The sequence below is a fragment of the Lynx canadensis genome, chromosome A1 (assembly GCF_007474595.2).
Source record: "Lynx canadensis isolate LIC74 chromosome A1, mLynCan4.pri.v2, whole genome shotgun sequence".
Taxonomy (NCBI): domain Eukaryota; kingdom Metazoa; phylum Chordata; class Mammalia; order Carnivora; family Felidae; genus Lynx; species Lynx canadensis.
Window position 1 is genome coordinate 15,483,667 of NC_044303.2, and position 16,572 is coordinate 15,500,238.

The following is a 16,572-nucleotide window of genomic DNA, read 5'->3' on the forward strand; positions in this document are numbered from 1 at the left end:
GCCTTATACTTTTTGTTTTGTTTTTTAATGTTTATTTTTGAGAGAGACAGAGCTTGAGCATGGAGGGACAGAGAGAGTGAGGGAGACAGAATCCGAAGCAGGCTCCAGGCTCAGAGCTGTCAGCACAAAGCCTGGGGCGGGGCTTGAACTTCTAAACTGTGAGATTATGACCTGAGCAGAAGTTGGATGCTGGCCTAACCGAGCCATCCAGGCGCTGGGTCTTACACTTTTTTAAATGTCTTTGTTTTTTGGTTTAGTTGCTGCTGGATTTTCAACACTATCAATATATCAATATGTCAAAAGCAGAACTGGAACCAAGTCTTAAAAATTCCTATCTCTAATTTAGGTGCTTTACAACTCTCTTAACCCAAATGAAAGCTTTTAAATTAGGAGGACACTGAGAAAACAGACTCTGAAGTGATGGCAGCTAACTTTCTTCAGTGATCCAAATTTCTAAACCTACAAAAAGCCAAATGTCCCTTCTAACTTTGTTTGCAGTTGAAATGCTGTTTCACTGACAGTTATATCACACACTGATATATGCCGGCTAGATATCCTCTAATCTAACCATGATTTCTTCAAAATTAATGTGATCTAAGACTAGTTTTAAAAACAAAAGACTTTTGAAAAACATACGTGATTCCCTTTATTTAGATGACCAAATGTTATGAAATTCCACAGAAGTAACTCTTAAATGTGAAAAATCACATACAGAAGTATGTGAAAAATCACATACAGAAGTAGGTGGAAAAAAAAATATATATATAAATATATATAACGCATATATATAAATACATATATATACATATATAAAAATATATATAATAAATAAATTTTTATAAATAAATAATATATATAATAAAATATATAAAATATAAAACTATATAATTATAAATTATAATTATAAATGTATATAAAGTATTAAATATATATAATATATAAATACATATATACACATATATATACATATATATACATATATATAAATACATATATATACATATATATACATATCCGATAAATGATTCATATCCCAAATAGATAAAGAACTCCTATAACTCAACAACCAAAAGAAAAACCAATACTATTCAAAAGGGGACAAAGCACTTGAATAAGACATTTCTCCAAAGAAGATATATAAATGGTCAACAAGCATATGATTGTATGATAACATCATAACATCAATAGTCATTAGGGAAATGCAAATCAAAACCACAATGAGATACCACTTCACCCTCATTAGGATAGCTATTACAAGTGTTGGCAAGGGTGTGGAAAAAGGAGAATCTTTGTGCATTGTTGGTGAGACTATAAAGTGGTTCAGCCACTGTGGCAAACAGCTTGGAAGCTCTTCAAAAATTAAATGCAGAATTACTAAATGACCCAGTAATTGCATCCCTAGATGTACACACAAAAGAACTGAAAACAGGTACTCAGGTACTTGTACACCAATATTCACAGAAGTATTATTCACACCAGCCAAAAGGAGAAAAACAACCTAAGTGTCCATCAACAGATGACTGGGTAAACAAAATGTGGTAGATATGCACAATGGAATATTAGTCAGCCTTAAAAAGGAAAGAAATTCTCATACATGCTACAACATGGATAAAACTTGAAGATGTTACACTAATGAAACGAGCTAGACACAAAAAAGCAAATTTTGGGGTGCCTGGGTGGCTCAGTTGGTTAAGCGTCTGACTCCTGATTTTGGCTTGGGTCATGATCTCGAGGTTCATGGGTTCCAGCCCCGAGTCAGGCTCTGTGCTGGCAGGACAGAGCCTGCTAGAGGTTCCCCATCTCCCTCTCTCTCTGCTCCTCCCCCACTTGTGCGCACAAGTGTGCTCTTTCTCTCTCAAAACAAGTTTATTTAAACTTAAAAAATAAAAGCAAATTTTGATTCCACTTATATGAGGTAACTAGCATAGGCAAATTCATAAAGACAGGAAATAGAACGGGTACTAGAAGAAAGGGGCATGGGAAGTTCTGTTGAATGGGGACACAGTCACAATTGGGGAGGGTGAAAAAGTTCTGGAGAAGGGTGGTAGTGATAGTTGCACAACAATGTGATGAATTTAATACAACTGAATTGTACACTTAAAAATGGCTAAAGTGGTAAATTTTGTGTGTTTTATCACAATAAAATACAGTGGAAAAAGTCTCACTCCAAATGTTATAATAATTTGCTTCATCACTGTCGTCAAGGGATTTTACAAATAATGTCTCCCACTAACAGAATTTTAGGTTTTTGTTTTTTTTTTTTAATTTTTTTTTTCAACGTTTATTTATTTTTTTTGGGACAGAGAGAGACAGAGCATGAACGGGGGAGGGGCAGAGAGAGAGGGAGACACAGAATCGGAAACAGGCTCCAGGCTCTGAGCCATCAGCCCAGAGCCCGACGCGGGGCTCGAACTCACGGACCGCGAGATCGTGACCTGGCTGAAGTCGGACGCTTAACCGACTGCGCCACCCAGGCGCCCCAGAATTTTAGGTTTTTATCTAAATTTGAGATGGAAAATAATGTGCCATTGGTACATGCATGTCTTGAAAGAAATTAGAATCCCTGATAATATAAAATGCCAGGACATCACACACAAACCCCAGGCCCAATTATATAGGATAATCTCCTTTCAACAGCCCATACTCAGTGAAGGACAGGCATAGTTTTGTGCCATCCCCGGCATTTTGCCTGCCTTTCAGATCCTTTCTTCCACTTAATGCTGATTCATGTAAACATATCAATTTTCTCTGATGGTTGTAGCATGGGGGAGAAAGAAAGTACTGTTTTAAAAATATCATTTGTTTCTACTCTAAGAAAAGGTGAAAATACAGAACAATGTCCAGAAAGATTATTTTTTTAATGAGATCTATTGTCTATCCCAGAACCAACCAATGGCAATTTTACATATTATCGATCAATATTTTTGAGCTTTATTTTTTTGGAATCAGCTATTTTTACAATACAAACTATAAAATTCCTTCAGTCAAAGCAAATAATTACATTCAAAAAACATCCATAGATTCAACAACTGTGAGCATTCTGAAAGAAAGCAGAAATAGAAGTCTTTTCATGCACGAACACATCTGATATTCATTCTATATGTTTATATAAGTTTATTTATTTTTGAGAGAGAGAGACAGAGAGAGAGAATCCCAAGCAGGCTTCATGCTGTCAGCACAAGCCCAACACGAGCCATGAGATCATGACCTGAGCCAAGATCAAGAGTTAGACACTCGACTGAGCCACTCAGGCACCCCCACATCTGATATTTGAAGTTGTATTAAAATCTACTAATACTCCAGAATCTCTGTGTGTTCAAATCCATTAGAAGGTCCACAGAATTTGAAATTCACTCTTTCATAAAACTGATTTTATGACCCCTCCTTAATAGGAATGTAATAGAACCTACTACCTGAAAATGTTACTGGATTAATAAATTTACCCTATAATACACAACTAAGTACCAGAATATTTGAAGTTAATCTTTGTCAACAGTTGTGGATTTGGGTAAACTGTGGCCCAAACTACATAATGACTGCCTGAGTCTCATCCAATAAAATCCCACAAATATATCAAAACCCCCACGTGCATAAAGTATACACACAATCTTATTTTAAAACAGAACTCCAAAACCAGCTTCATTACTTTTTACATTAGTACTGAATTTCACAAAAGGTCCTGATTAAAAGTGATAGTTTTGCCTACACCAAGACAGGACTATAATAGGCAGCCCTGTGCTCATGACAGGAGGTGCTGAAGTAAACTGGTGTCATTGGGATTTATACTTAATAGGTCACTGGGATAGGCTTGATTTACGTTCACTTAAATCCCTGGGATATGGTCCTCTTGAACACTCATCTAGTTTGATTTTTCAGCTAAAATGTCAATGTTGATTGGCTATCATTTCTTAAGTTTCAGTGGAGATTTAGAATTATTTTTTATTTTTTTCTTTCTCTTAAGTTTATTTATTTTGAGAGGGAGAGAGAGAGAGAGAGAGAGAGAGAGAGAGAGAGAGAGAGAGAAGGGGTGGGGCAGAGAGAGAAGGAGGAAAAGAGAATCCCAAGCAGGCTCTGCACCATCTGCACAGAGTCCAACATGGGGCTTGAACTCATGAACCGTGAGATCATGACCTGAGCCAAAATCAGAAGCCCGACTGACTGAGCTACCCAGGCGCCCATGGAATTGTTTTTTGTTTGTTTGTGTTTTTCATAAAAAGACAGGATACATTTTTTACTGTTTCTCCCTACCACCTTTAGAGACAGAATTATTATTCTATTGCCTATTTGATATTTTATAGTGAAAGGGAAGAAGAACAGGTAATAAAGCAGCAAAGAGAGGATCTAACAAATACACCTAAGCGTTTGGGCCACTTTTAAGGTAGACTTAAAATGTTACACATTTTTTTTCCACGTGCTATTCTGAATAGTAAGAGCATGATTGAACATTTTAACGCTAAGCAACTCATAAGACTGTCGTCAGAGAATGTCAAAACAATCTTGGGAAGATTACAGCGTAAGTTTCTAGCATTCCACACTCTATTCTTTTTTTTTTTAATTTTTTTTTGAATATTTATTTTTGAAGGAGAGAGAGAGAGAGACAGAGCATGATCAGGGGAGGGGCAGAGAGAGAGGGAGACACAGAATCCAAAGTGGGTTCCAGGCTCCGAGCTGTCAGCACAGAGCCCGACGTGGCACTCAAACTCACAAACCGTGAGAGATCATGATCTGAGCCAAAGTCAGATGCTTAACCGACTGAGCCACCCAGGCACCCCACCACATTCTCTTCTGTACATCGACAGCATTTTCTTGGAGAGATGCTATAGACTACCCCACAAGTGTGGTATTTTATTATTTAAGTTTGGAAGGGCCCACAATGTAACTAGTGCCTCCAGGAAAAGATGCAACACGATATAATGAATATTTGGAGGAAGGACGTGGAGGAAGAAGACTTGAAACTGAATGCTAGCTTCCTCACTAATGTGACCTTTAAGTAATCAACCACTTTGATCCTATTTCCTCCTCTGCAAAACTGAAAGAAAAATCACTGCTTTTCATACTGAGAGGATGTGTGCAAAAGCAGTTTGAACACTGTAAACTTAATGCAAAGATACTATTTTTTATTACTAACAAGTGGTTATACTTCTACTTATTCCTCCTACATGCCTCACTGTAGAAGTAAAAGGTGCCAAAAAAAGAAGAAAAGAAAAGAAAAAAAAAAAGGAAAACAACATCAGAAAATCAGCAGAGACAAAGAAGGAAAAAAGAGGACAAATGTTCACATAAAAAGAAAAAAAAAACAGTATCTCAACCATCTCAACATATTAGTGTCTCATTAGGAATCAAATTATGACATCATTTTCTTCCTAATCAGCATGAAATGCTACAATTCACCCAACAGAGCCGATGGACAGATATTCCTGAGGCCGCAATACATACTTCCTACATAACTCCAGGACCAGTCAGAAAGAGGGAAAAGGCAAGAAGATAAATGGACCCCAAGAGAAATGAGATGATCACTGTATAAAATTTGACTATCCAGCAGTTCCAACTGTACAAAACCTGAGAACTACCAACAAGCAAAAAAGAGCTGTACCTGCCAAAATGGATGTTATCAAGTCTGTACAGAAAAGATCACATAGGACCTATTTGCAACTATTTGCGACTTAGGTTAAACAAGCGGGTTTACAGGATTTCGAAGTTTACAGCAAATCAGAACAGCAAACTGGGAGACAGATGAGGAATGCCACCAGCAGGTACGTGACAGCAAAGTGAAATCAAAGCTGGTGGCCTGGCCCCAAGGAAAGGGACCAAAACCAGCCAAACAAAACAACGAAAAAGCTCCTGAAAAGCAGACACCAGTTCTGAAAAGCACAAGAGTTTGAGGTCGCTGCATCTGGGAACTACCAGCCCTTCTTTCCAGCTCCAGAATTGCTTACCATGCAGTTCTTCAAAATTCTGGAGACCACAGAGAGTCTCAAACACAGCAGCAAGAGAGTGGCAGGACGGACTTGGACACCAGGAGAATGGCAAAGCACTAGGCTTCGTCCCTCTGCAGATTGCCACCTTCCACCAAAGCAGCCCGTTTTCATTCAGCTTTACTTAATGAGGCTTCTTTGATCTGAGGGCCCTGTTGGTTTAAAAAAAAAAAATTTTTTTTTTTCATTAAAATTTGACCACCACTGACTTCCATACTCCAAGATCCTTAAATGCAGTATGTTCCAATGTAGTAATGGAATCTAGGCCAGGAGTTGGGGAGACGGACGGATGAACAGGTGGAGCAGAGATGACTTTTAGGGCAGTAAAACTCTTCTGTATGATATCGCAATGGCTATTTGCACATTATACATTTGCACAAACCCATAGAATGTATAGAATGTACAACACCCCATGGACTTTGGGTGATAATGATGTACCAGTGTAGGATCATCAACTGTAACAAATGCACCACTCTGGTGGAGGACATCCATAGTACGGGAGACTGTGCATGTGGGCGGGGGAGGGAGGGCGGTAGGAGGTATATGGGAACTCTCTGTACCTTTCGCTCAATTTTTCCTGTGAACCTAAAACTGCTCAAAAAATGTTTATTATTTTGTTTAAAAGAGAAAGAAATGGAACCTATTAGCTTTCTTAAAACAGTTTTTCCTCCATAATTTCTGGGAGCACCACTCCCCAACCACTTGCTTAAGCTAGAAACAGACTCAGAACAACCCCATGGAAATGTTATTCATCCTCTTCCTCAATCCCAATTTCCTCAATTTCCCTAGGTCATCAAATCCCATGGATGGATCCTCCACATATTTCTCAGCTATGCCCCATCCCAGATGTCCTCAATGAGTCTACTCTACCCAGGCATCTGTGTCCTACTGGGCCTCCCCTCATCTGCACACCACCCCCCACCAAGAGCACCCTCCCTGTTGGACCCCTAGCGGCCTGTCCTTCCAAGTCCAGAGCAGATCCCTGCACACTTTTTAGTGACAAATCTTGCACTGAGACTAAAACAGACTAGGACAGTAACTATTTCCAGGGGTTGGAGTTAAAAGTCTTTTATTTCTGCTTTAAACAGTTGGTCTCCAAATTTCTTCCTTTTTAAAAATATTTTATTTTAGGGGCGCCTGGGTGGCGCAGTCGGTTAAGCGTCCGACTTCAGCCAGGTCACGATCTCGCGGTCCGTGAGTTCGAGCCCCGCGTCAGGCTCTGGGCGGATGGCTCGGAGCCTGGAGCCTGTTTCGATTCTGTGTCTCCCTCTCTCTCTGCCCCTCCCCCGTTCATGCTCTGTCTCTCTCTGTCCCAAAAATAAATAAAAACGTTGAAAAAAAAAATTAAAAAAAAAATATTTTATTTTAATGTTTATTTGAGAGAGAGTGCTTGTGCAAACACGCCTGTGCAAGTGGGGAATGGCAGAGAGAGAGGGAGAGAGAATCCCAAGCAGGCTCTGAGTTATCAACACAGAGCCCCACCCAGGGCTCCATCTCACAAACTTTGAGATCATAACCTAAACCAAAATCGAGAGTTGGACGCTTCACTCACTGAGCCATCCTATTTTTCTCAAGTCATCTCTATACCCAACGTTGGAGACTGAACTCACAGTCCCGAGATCAAGAGTCAAATGTGCTACCCACTGAACCAGCCAGGCGTCCCGTCTCCAAATTTCTATTATGAGTGTGTATTTATGTATTTTACACGGGGGAGGGTGGGAAGCAGTATGGTGGGTAAGATTTGATGATTTGAGCATCACTTTCCAACCAGGCTCTTCACAATCTTTCTCCTCAAATGGCATTCCCAGACTCATCAATCCTCACTCCTTTTGCCCTGCACTGCTTCTCCTCTGCCCTGAGGCCTGTGAGCAGCTACATCCTGGAAACCTCCCCCATGGCCCCAGGCAGCAGCGTTAATGAGCTCTCCACAGCTCTTCTGGGCTTCCACAGCACCTGGCATACACCCTCACAAAAGCACAGAGGACACTTGCTTCCTTACCGTGGTTATTTGTTTTCCCCAGAGAAGCTCAGCTCTTTCTGAAGGCCACAGGCCATGCTACAGAGTGCTCTGAACTGCCTAACACTAGGTCTGGCACACAATAAACGTTGCACGAATGAAGGTAAAATCCAGTCTCATCGATAACATCAACTACTACATTATGAAGCCCTATATAATTAGTCTAACTTCTGATTCTGAGCCATTGCTTTGCTGATGTAATATAACAAATTCCTTTGACAAGCAAAAGCATATATAATGCCTTCCCTCCTTCCTGTGCACTTAATAGTCTTTCTACTTAAAGTGTGTTATAAGAACACTGACCTGTACGTGAATACCTGCAAAGTGTTAAATGGCTATAAATAATACTTTAAGTGTTTTTTTAAAATGGTGTATGGGTAATTTTTAAAGTTTCGTTGATGCGTGTATGTTGTGGGAGGTTGAGTTTCCGGGCCAAGGGCTGCTTGAGCTGTGGAGATTAGAAACTGATGGAGAAGAATCACTAATAACCGTGTTATAGATTGCTGTTTGGAGAAACTCAGATTTTTAATTGCCAATGACATGCATGAAGCAGTGGAGATGGTGTGTCAAATACCATCTCGGCAGCTTTGCTTAGTATGAATGTGGCCACTTAGAAGTACCATATCTATTTGTCTTCAATCTCTTTTCAAACGCCCCTTTGATGATGTGATTCTCCTGCTCAAACCCTTCAGTATTTCTCTTTTGACCACAGGTTAAAATGTAATAGTTTTCTTTTGTCTACAGATTAAAATCCAAATGCCTTATCCTTCCTTCCACCTTATTCTACAAAACACCAACATATCTTAGGGAAGAGAAAGGACCGTGGTTGAAGGAAGAAACTAAATGTATCAAGCATCAAGGATGAGCCAGACACCTATTCTAGGTGCTGGTATTTTAAGATAAAACACGGTCTCTTCGCTTTGTGATATTATACTCTATGGGGGGAGACAGGAATCTAAACACATTATTACCAGGCAGGCTATAGAAGATTATTATTACTGCTATTAAAAGGGTCATGGGTGGTTTCCTCCTAAGGAAGAAAACCAGAGAAGCAAGGTCTCTTCTCTTGATAGACACAGTAGTACAATTCCAGGCCTAGGGACATCGTCAGCTTCCTTAACTTCTTGCAAGGACTTACGGCAAGAATCTCTATTCCCATTATACCTTGTATTTCACTTTTATTTAGAATCCTAAACTAAATGGGACCATTCTAATTATCCTTCTCAAGGGTGATGCAAAATTCACAAAGTAAAAATGGAATTCTAACCAGGAAAAAATATAGAGAAATCCAAATAGATTACTTCTTTTTTTGCATAAAGAAATTTACCAGGGTGCCTGGGTGGCTCAGTCGGTTGAGCCTCCGACTTTGGCTCAGGGCATGATCTCACAGTTTGTGAGTTTGAGCCCTGCGTCGGGCTCTGTGCTGACAGCTCAGAGCCTGGAGCCTGCTTCAGATTCTGTGTCTCCCTCTCTCTCTGACCCTCCCCCATTCATGCTCTGTCTCTCTCTGTCTCAAAAATAAATAAACATTAAAAAATTTAAAAAAAAATTTACCATTTGATAAATATTCTGATATTTGCCTTCCTCACCACTCTCTTTCTAATTAGGCTATGATATCCTGGAAATCAAGATTTTATTTGCTTCTGTTACTTTATTTTGTTATATGGTCCTTAGGACTTGGGGCCTCACAAGCAGTGTAAGTACAATAGGCACAGAACAAACAACGATTGAATGAATAACCTTTATAAGCCCCCAAATTTATAAGTCCCACTTTCTAGACCAATTAATATATCCACAAAATCATATTTTACTAAAAAAAATTTTTTTTTAATGTTTATTCATTTTTGAGAGAGAGGTGTGAGTGGGGGAAGGAGAGACACAGAATCCAAAGCAGGTTCCGAGCTGTCAGCACAGAGCCCAACACGGGGCCCGAACCCACAAACCATGAGATCATGACCTGAGCCGAAGTCAGACGCTTAACCGACTGAGCCACCCAGGAGCCCCACAAAAATCACATTTTAAAACACCAAACATAATCCATACAATTTTTTTTTTACAAAATTAAAATGTGTGTTTGCAATCAATTTAGATGAATGACCACAGAAAGGAAGTGCCACTCCCTTGAAGTAATACCTGGGCACCAACTTGCAATTGTTTGCAAACACAGCCAACACCTAATGACTGTTTTATGTAAACACAATTAACCAATAAGCCCTAAGGGAAGCATGGGGGACACACAGGTTTGTCTTTGACAAACATCTGATCTAACTTTTGCTCCTAAAAGTGAAATTCTACTGCCCTTAGAAAACAGGGAAAGAATGATATAAATGCACCAAGAAGTGAAAGAAAAACACACGAGAACTAAAATCTTTTTAGCTTTAACACATTTTCTCACCTTCCACATTCACTGGCTTCTGACAGTCACTCACATCATCAATCATAACCATTAATCATAAGCATAACCATAATCACTCATATCATTAATCATAACCGTTAATCACCGGCAGCACCACTTTATGAACAAGTTGTGCCAGTTTGGGGGTAGTCATTTGGAAACTGGAATGCATTTGCCCAGAGAAACAATGTTCTGAGTGCTGATATGTTCCTTGGCCAGCCCACGGAGACCTTCTAAACTAACACCAGTCCAAATAAGCGATGTCTGCCTTTGACATGCATAAGCCTGTCCAAGCTTAAGGTGCCTCGAATCCTCACCACTGAGCCCATGCACAAACTTTTCAGTTAACTCTTCCTCCTTCCTACTCCAGCCAAACTCCAGTTCTCTCATGTGTGATTCCTAGCAAAGAATAAAACAAGATGGATTAATGGATTCATAATGAAGCATGAATAGTAGAAGTCAAATATTCTACCACAAGATGGAAAACTCTGATGGAATCTGTAAATCCTTTTCGGAGTTATTTTCTGAAATGTGTGGCTCCTAAGTCAGTTAAATTTAGATACAAGAATTCAGAAACCAACTCCCAGCACATCGGTTGAACTTCACCATGCATCAAACTCTCCATAAAGAAAAAAAAAAAAAAAAAAGTCTGCTCTAAACCTCCCACAGCCCACAAGTACTCAGGACAAACTCCTAAAGGCTTCCGATAAACTGTCCCAATCTACAGATCTGGGTCTATCTCCCACCCACACTACTCACGGCACAATTTTTGCATTTCGTAAATTCAAATCGAAACATACAGTCACAAACACACTAACCAAAGCAAATCGACATTTGATCAGCTTTCAAGCAATTTAACAGATCAAAAGTGAAAAACACTAGGCTACGTGGAAGAATATATTCCTTGGGATAAAGCAGGGTTTGGTGAAGGCTCTGGGCCTGCTCCAGCTGGGAAGCGCTCTCAGCATCGGCTCTCAGTCTAAGCTGTTGCCACTTACAGAGCGTTCACACTTCTACTACTCCCAAAGCCTCTTCCCTAGGTGGTTTCAGAACCAATCTCCAGTGTCAACATGTCGGGGTGGCCCCCAGAGCACTTGTGCACTTTACAGATTATTAGCCCAGCGGTAAAAACTGGCAACTGCAATTCTGGAATGAACGGTCATCCCTGGTAATTGCAATGTTTTATAAAGCAAAGACCGCTTTTCACTACTTTTGCACTAAACAATTTCATGACTGACGAATACATGTTTTCCACTTACCGTCCTTCAAAATTAAATATGCAAAAGGGGAAAAGGAAGTGATCAAATATTAAATTTCCCCAAGGGGAAATTCGTATGTTCATATACGAATTCCACCAATGATACCAGGTAATCATAACACAAAAAGAGAGAAAAAAATTGATATTTAGTATTCCCCCCCAAGAAAGAAAATCAAAATTGCCTTTATAGGAAAAAATCAGAACTTTGTAGGACTCCTTTCATGGATTAAATTTTTGTCTTTGAATTAAACGTGGGTTAGAGAATGAAGGGGAAAAACCAAAATCTTTTCAGCGTTTATGACTTCTAAAATGATACAGAGCTGCATACACATATTTATAATTTGCTTCTTAATGTTTTTGCATTTCATTTTAAGTTCTGAATTTCAAGTTTTGTCAGAATCTCTTTGATTCTTAGAAAATTGGTTTTGACGTGATTAGACTTCCCAATTAAAACTGTAAAATCCAATGTATTATAGAAGCATGATATTTATACACAAATTATATTTTTACATTATATTATCTCTATTAATTCTGAGGTACTTAACAGAATATGACGCATTTTGCAAAATGATTTAGCATTGTTTGGTAACACAAGGAGCAAGGCACAAAAGGGAGATTCAGCTCTCTGACAAGGCTGATAACAAGACCCTTTATAGATCCAACCAGACTAAAACAGAAGCTCATCTCAGCAGCAGTCTTTTTTTTTTCTTTTTTGAGCATAGTTTGAAACATATACACTAAAAACAGTATCAATTTTTCTGTGGCTATGGTGGGGGTGGGGAGAGGGGTCAGCATATCGTGTTAGCAATTTTCTGTGGAATCACATTAGAGTTTCACTGCAGTAGCCATATCACATTAAAATCTGGGGGGTTTTTTGCTAAATGGTTTCCATTGTGTATTTAGTGAATCTGATATGGAAAATTGCTAATGCAATAGGAGTATCATATAAGCTTTCCTGACTGTAATGCTCAGCCACAATATTCAGAAGAAGCTCAATAGGACTGGAGGGGTTTCAGGGCTAATTCTCCACAGCCTCTTAACAAAGTCCTCAGCTCAAGTTCAACACTGGCTTCTTGAAAGACAGAACCAACGCTAAGATCGATTGTATGGGGGAAAACTCCTTTACAGATTTTTATTTCAGAAAAAAACATGGGTTCAGTGAAAGATGTGTCATTTAATTAATATTTATTGACTGACCGCTATGCTGGGCACCGTGGTCCGTATTAAGGGAATGACAAAGATAGATGAAAACATGGTCCCTTCCTTCACAGAACTTGAAAGCACTGACTGAAGAAAAGAAATAAATTAGCACACAAGTAACTTAATACAAGACACGCTGTGGCAACGGTGGAAAATGCAAAGAGCCATAGGAGCTCAAAGGAGGACACACCTGAGACCAGGGTCATTAGGAAGTTCTGTGGAGGCAGCACCTGTACAGGGCCACAAGACATGAGAAGATGTAGGTAGCTCTGAGGATCAGATGACAGGCTGGGAAGCAGGGGATGGCATTCTAGGCCTTTTCATGAATAAAGAAAGATGCAGGAAAGAGGAAAGCCACGACATGCATGGGAAATTATAATCCATTACTTCAATGACAGCATAAAATCTGGAAGGAGTAGGAAGATAAACCTGAAAAAGCAGTCTGGGGTCAGCCTGAGGCTGCCACCAAAGGAGAGACATACACGGTCTTCAGGATGGTTTGGGGTGGAAGTCTCAGCATGCAGTGCACTGGCAAGATTAATACCCAGCTTTCAAGGGTATGATGGCTTCTAATGCTAACAGCTCCTCTGAAATCTTAACAACTTTATTTAGCACACGTTTCTTAAGAGACACTATTTATAGGAATATTTATTTTAAAAGGTTAGTTTATTGCCAAGGGATAATTGTTTATTTTTTTGTTATGTGACAATTCATGACCTGGACATTCACTAGGTTAACAGAAAAAAAAAAATCCATAAAGCATGCTCAAACTGTTGCAACTACTTATGAATTTACTGTTTGCTTTTTTTTTTCTTTAGAATAACTTTTCAACTCACTAGCAACAGTAACCAAGGAAATATAAATCCAACAGCCTAGAATTACAACTATTTGAAGAGATTCATGCTTTCAACTGTACTGCTATATTTTTTCTTTTACTCTGGACACTTCCTTGTTTCTGAATTCCTCTCCGAATGTTAGAAGCAGTAAACAAAATCTACACTAAGCCTTGTTGGAGGCTTAAAATTTAATTAGTATGTTTTGCAAATTAAAAAAAGTCTTCATTTCCCATAACCTTTACCTTACCTTAAATCAGAGTACACTCTGTGGGTATTATTTCCAAAATAATAAAACAGAATAGATGAAATTGTTATTTTATTTATTGCAAAGAGAACATAAGATATAAACTAGTTAGCTGCCTAAGTGCTACAGTGACCACTCATGAAACATCAGCTCTCCAATTTGACAAAGGAAATTGCACTCTCATTAATCACAATTAAACTATTTGTAACACTGAAACTGAATACTTAATCTTTATGAAACTATTTCTTGACAGATTTTTTTTCTCCTCTGACTGTCCACAAGGACAGAAAACATAAACAAATTTGCCAGTTGTTTATTACTTATAGATATCCTTGGCAAGGTTTCATTTAAAAAAGAAAAAAGTCAACAAAACTCTTCTTTCTCATTCCATGTCTTGGGCAATCAGGGATGCAGTAACTGACATCTGTGAACATTCCCTGATTAGCCATTAACTGAAGACATAGAAGTAAAAGAAAAATATTTTACAAGGAGAAAAGCCAAATAGCTCATGCGACTTTAAGATGCTCATGACAGAGATGCCAGGATTATAAAGCACTTACGGGTTTCACCTAAAATTTGTTTATACCTTTGATCTTTAGGAAACACTGTACTGAGAAAAATGAGTTTGCTCACATCAAGAATATGTTGGCATTCTCTTAAACCTAGCTTAAAACCACAGAGCTGAAGCATAAAACAACTCTGACAAAGATAGCCAGTCAAGCATAAAACTGGGAGTTGGTTGGGTCAGAATAGATTAAAAGGCTGAAGGCTGTCTGCTAAAGACCATTGTCTTGCCATCAATGAAGGCAATTATTACAGCTAAAAGTTATTTTTCTGATATATTATTTTAAACTTTTGTCATATTCAAAATGCTCCTTACTTACAAACTATTACATCATTTTCTTATCTGCAGTGTCCTTCTTGGATAACCACGAACTTGAAAGCAGTCCAAAATCTTGTTCGTGGCTTCCTACAAGTATAGAAAGACGTATTGAATATGGAGTTAGGAGAATGTGTCTGGGTTTCACTTTTACTTCCTTTTTAAATATAGATCACTATTTTTAAAATATAAACATCCCATGGCATTCCCTCACACCGACAGGACTCCTAAGCCAGAAGATATGTTGGTAGTATGAACATTTCTCTCACTCTGAAGGATGCCACAAAGCTCTGCTCAGTGATGGCCAAGAAGATAGAATTATTAAATGCCTTACGACTTTACAGTTATCCTCTATTATTCCTGCTAAACCACACTTCCAAAAGGGCATCCAAGAAATCTGGCAAACCACTGAAATGGCACTTGTAAATTGGATCCATTAAAAGCAATCCACAGTGTCCTGTGGGTGTGCATCCGACTGTTAATTACTGGGTAAATAATTTACATGCAATTTTATTCCAAAACTAGATTTACATCATTTGCAGGCGATTTCTCAGAGTACCGCTTCCAACCCAGAAACAAGTCAACGGAGTATTTCTAAATTATCATTTGAAATTTCCACTGTCAAGGGTGGGAGGAGGAAGGAATAGTAACGGGAAGGCTTGTCAGCGATTAGCCATCCATAAAAATGTTTTCCCCGCGCTCCTCCTTCCGATCACAATGCTGGCGTCAGTTAGTCTCCTGTATCTGTTCCCCACCTCGCCCCCCTCCCCTCTGCGGAGAGCTGGCACCGAATGGCAGGCGAAGGAAAAGACAAACATCCCAGCTCCCAACACAATCCAAGCGCTTGCCCGGAGACACTTGAACAACATTCCCAACTTTTTTTTTTTTTTTTTCCCTTCCCTCTTCGCGTGCCTCAAAGGTAAGCAGAGTAAAAAGCCTAAGAGACGGAAGGCCAGGAAGGCCAGCTGAGTCGCAATTACTACCCCCACCCCGATTTCTCCCCTGCCCCCCCCCCCCGCCCCAACTTTCGGTCACAACCAACGGTTACCCAGCTCTAAGTCTGGGTCTCCACTGCGCCAGTCCTCGGTGCTCGACCCCCGCGCGGTGCCCAGCCGAGGGGGGGCCGGAGACCCAGCGCACATCCCTACCCACGCCCTGGGCCACAGCCCCGCACGGCCACCGCCCCCACAGTGGGACGAGCATCCTCCCACAGGTCCCAGGTGTCGCTTGCCGGCGGCTGGGGCGACGCGGAGGGCGCGAGGCCAACTCCCTGGAGCTGTCCCCTCCGCCCCACCCCACCCCAAACAGGCTCCACCAAGAAATACAGGGATGGAGAGTACAAAGAACCAAGCCACCCACCAAAGGGCCTCGAAGACTTCCCTCGGGGAAGAACAACTTAGCCACACACGCACACACGCACTCGCCCAGCGCGCGCCGGGGAGGGCATCTCTTACCTGTCCCCCACGATGTCACTCATCCCCCCCCCTCCCGGGTCTGGCTGACCCCCCCTCGCCCCCCGCCGTGGGTCCCCGGCCGCCTGCTCCAAGCGCCGCGCACTCACTGCCTGGCTGCGCGCGCCCAGCGGCTGCAGGGCCCGGCGGCGGCGGCGGCGGGGACCGAGACAGCGGCTGCAGCGGCGGCGGCGGCGGCGGCTGCGGCGGCCCCAGCCGGCGTCAGTCAGACTGGAGCCGCGAAGCCTCATCGCCCGTATTAGTGCGCCGACCTGGAAAGCGGCCAGGAGCCCTGCGCACGGGTCCGCCCCCGCCC

At 40.7% G+C, this 16,572-nt stretch overlaps 1 protein-coding gene across 3 annotated transcripts in view; it reads right to left on the reverse strand.

Moving 5' to 3' along the window:
* SMAD9 (SMAD family member 9) overlaps nt 1–16,302 on the reverse strand; it is a 76,574-nt gene extending 60,272 nt beyond the window's left edge. For 2 of the 3 annotated variants that reach the window (XM_030309145.1, XM_030309107.1), the window contains exons 1-3: nt 16,260–16,302; nt 14,810–14,895; nt 5,937–6,127 (exon numbers count right to left, since the gene is read on the reverse strand). The gene's annotated coding sequence lies outside the window, so the exon portion shown is untranslated. The remainder of the gene's footprint in view (nt 1–5,936; nt 6,128–14,809; nt 14,896–16,259) is intronic. The other variant, XM_030309135.1, reaches the window with a different exon arrangement.
* Between the last annotated feature and the right edge of the window lie 270 nt (nt 16,303–16,572).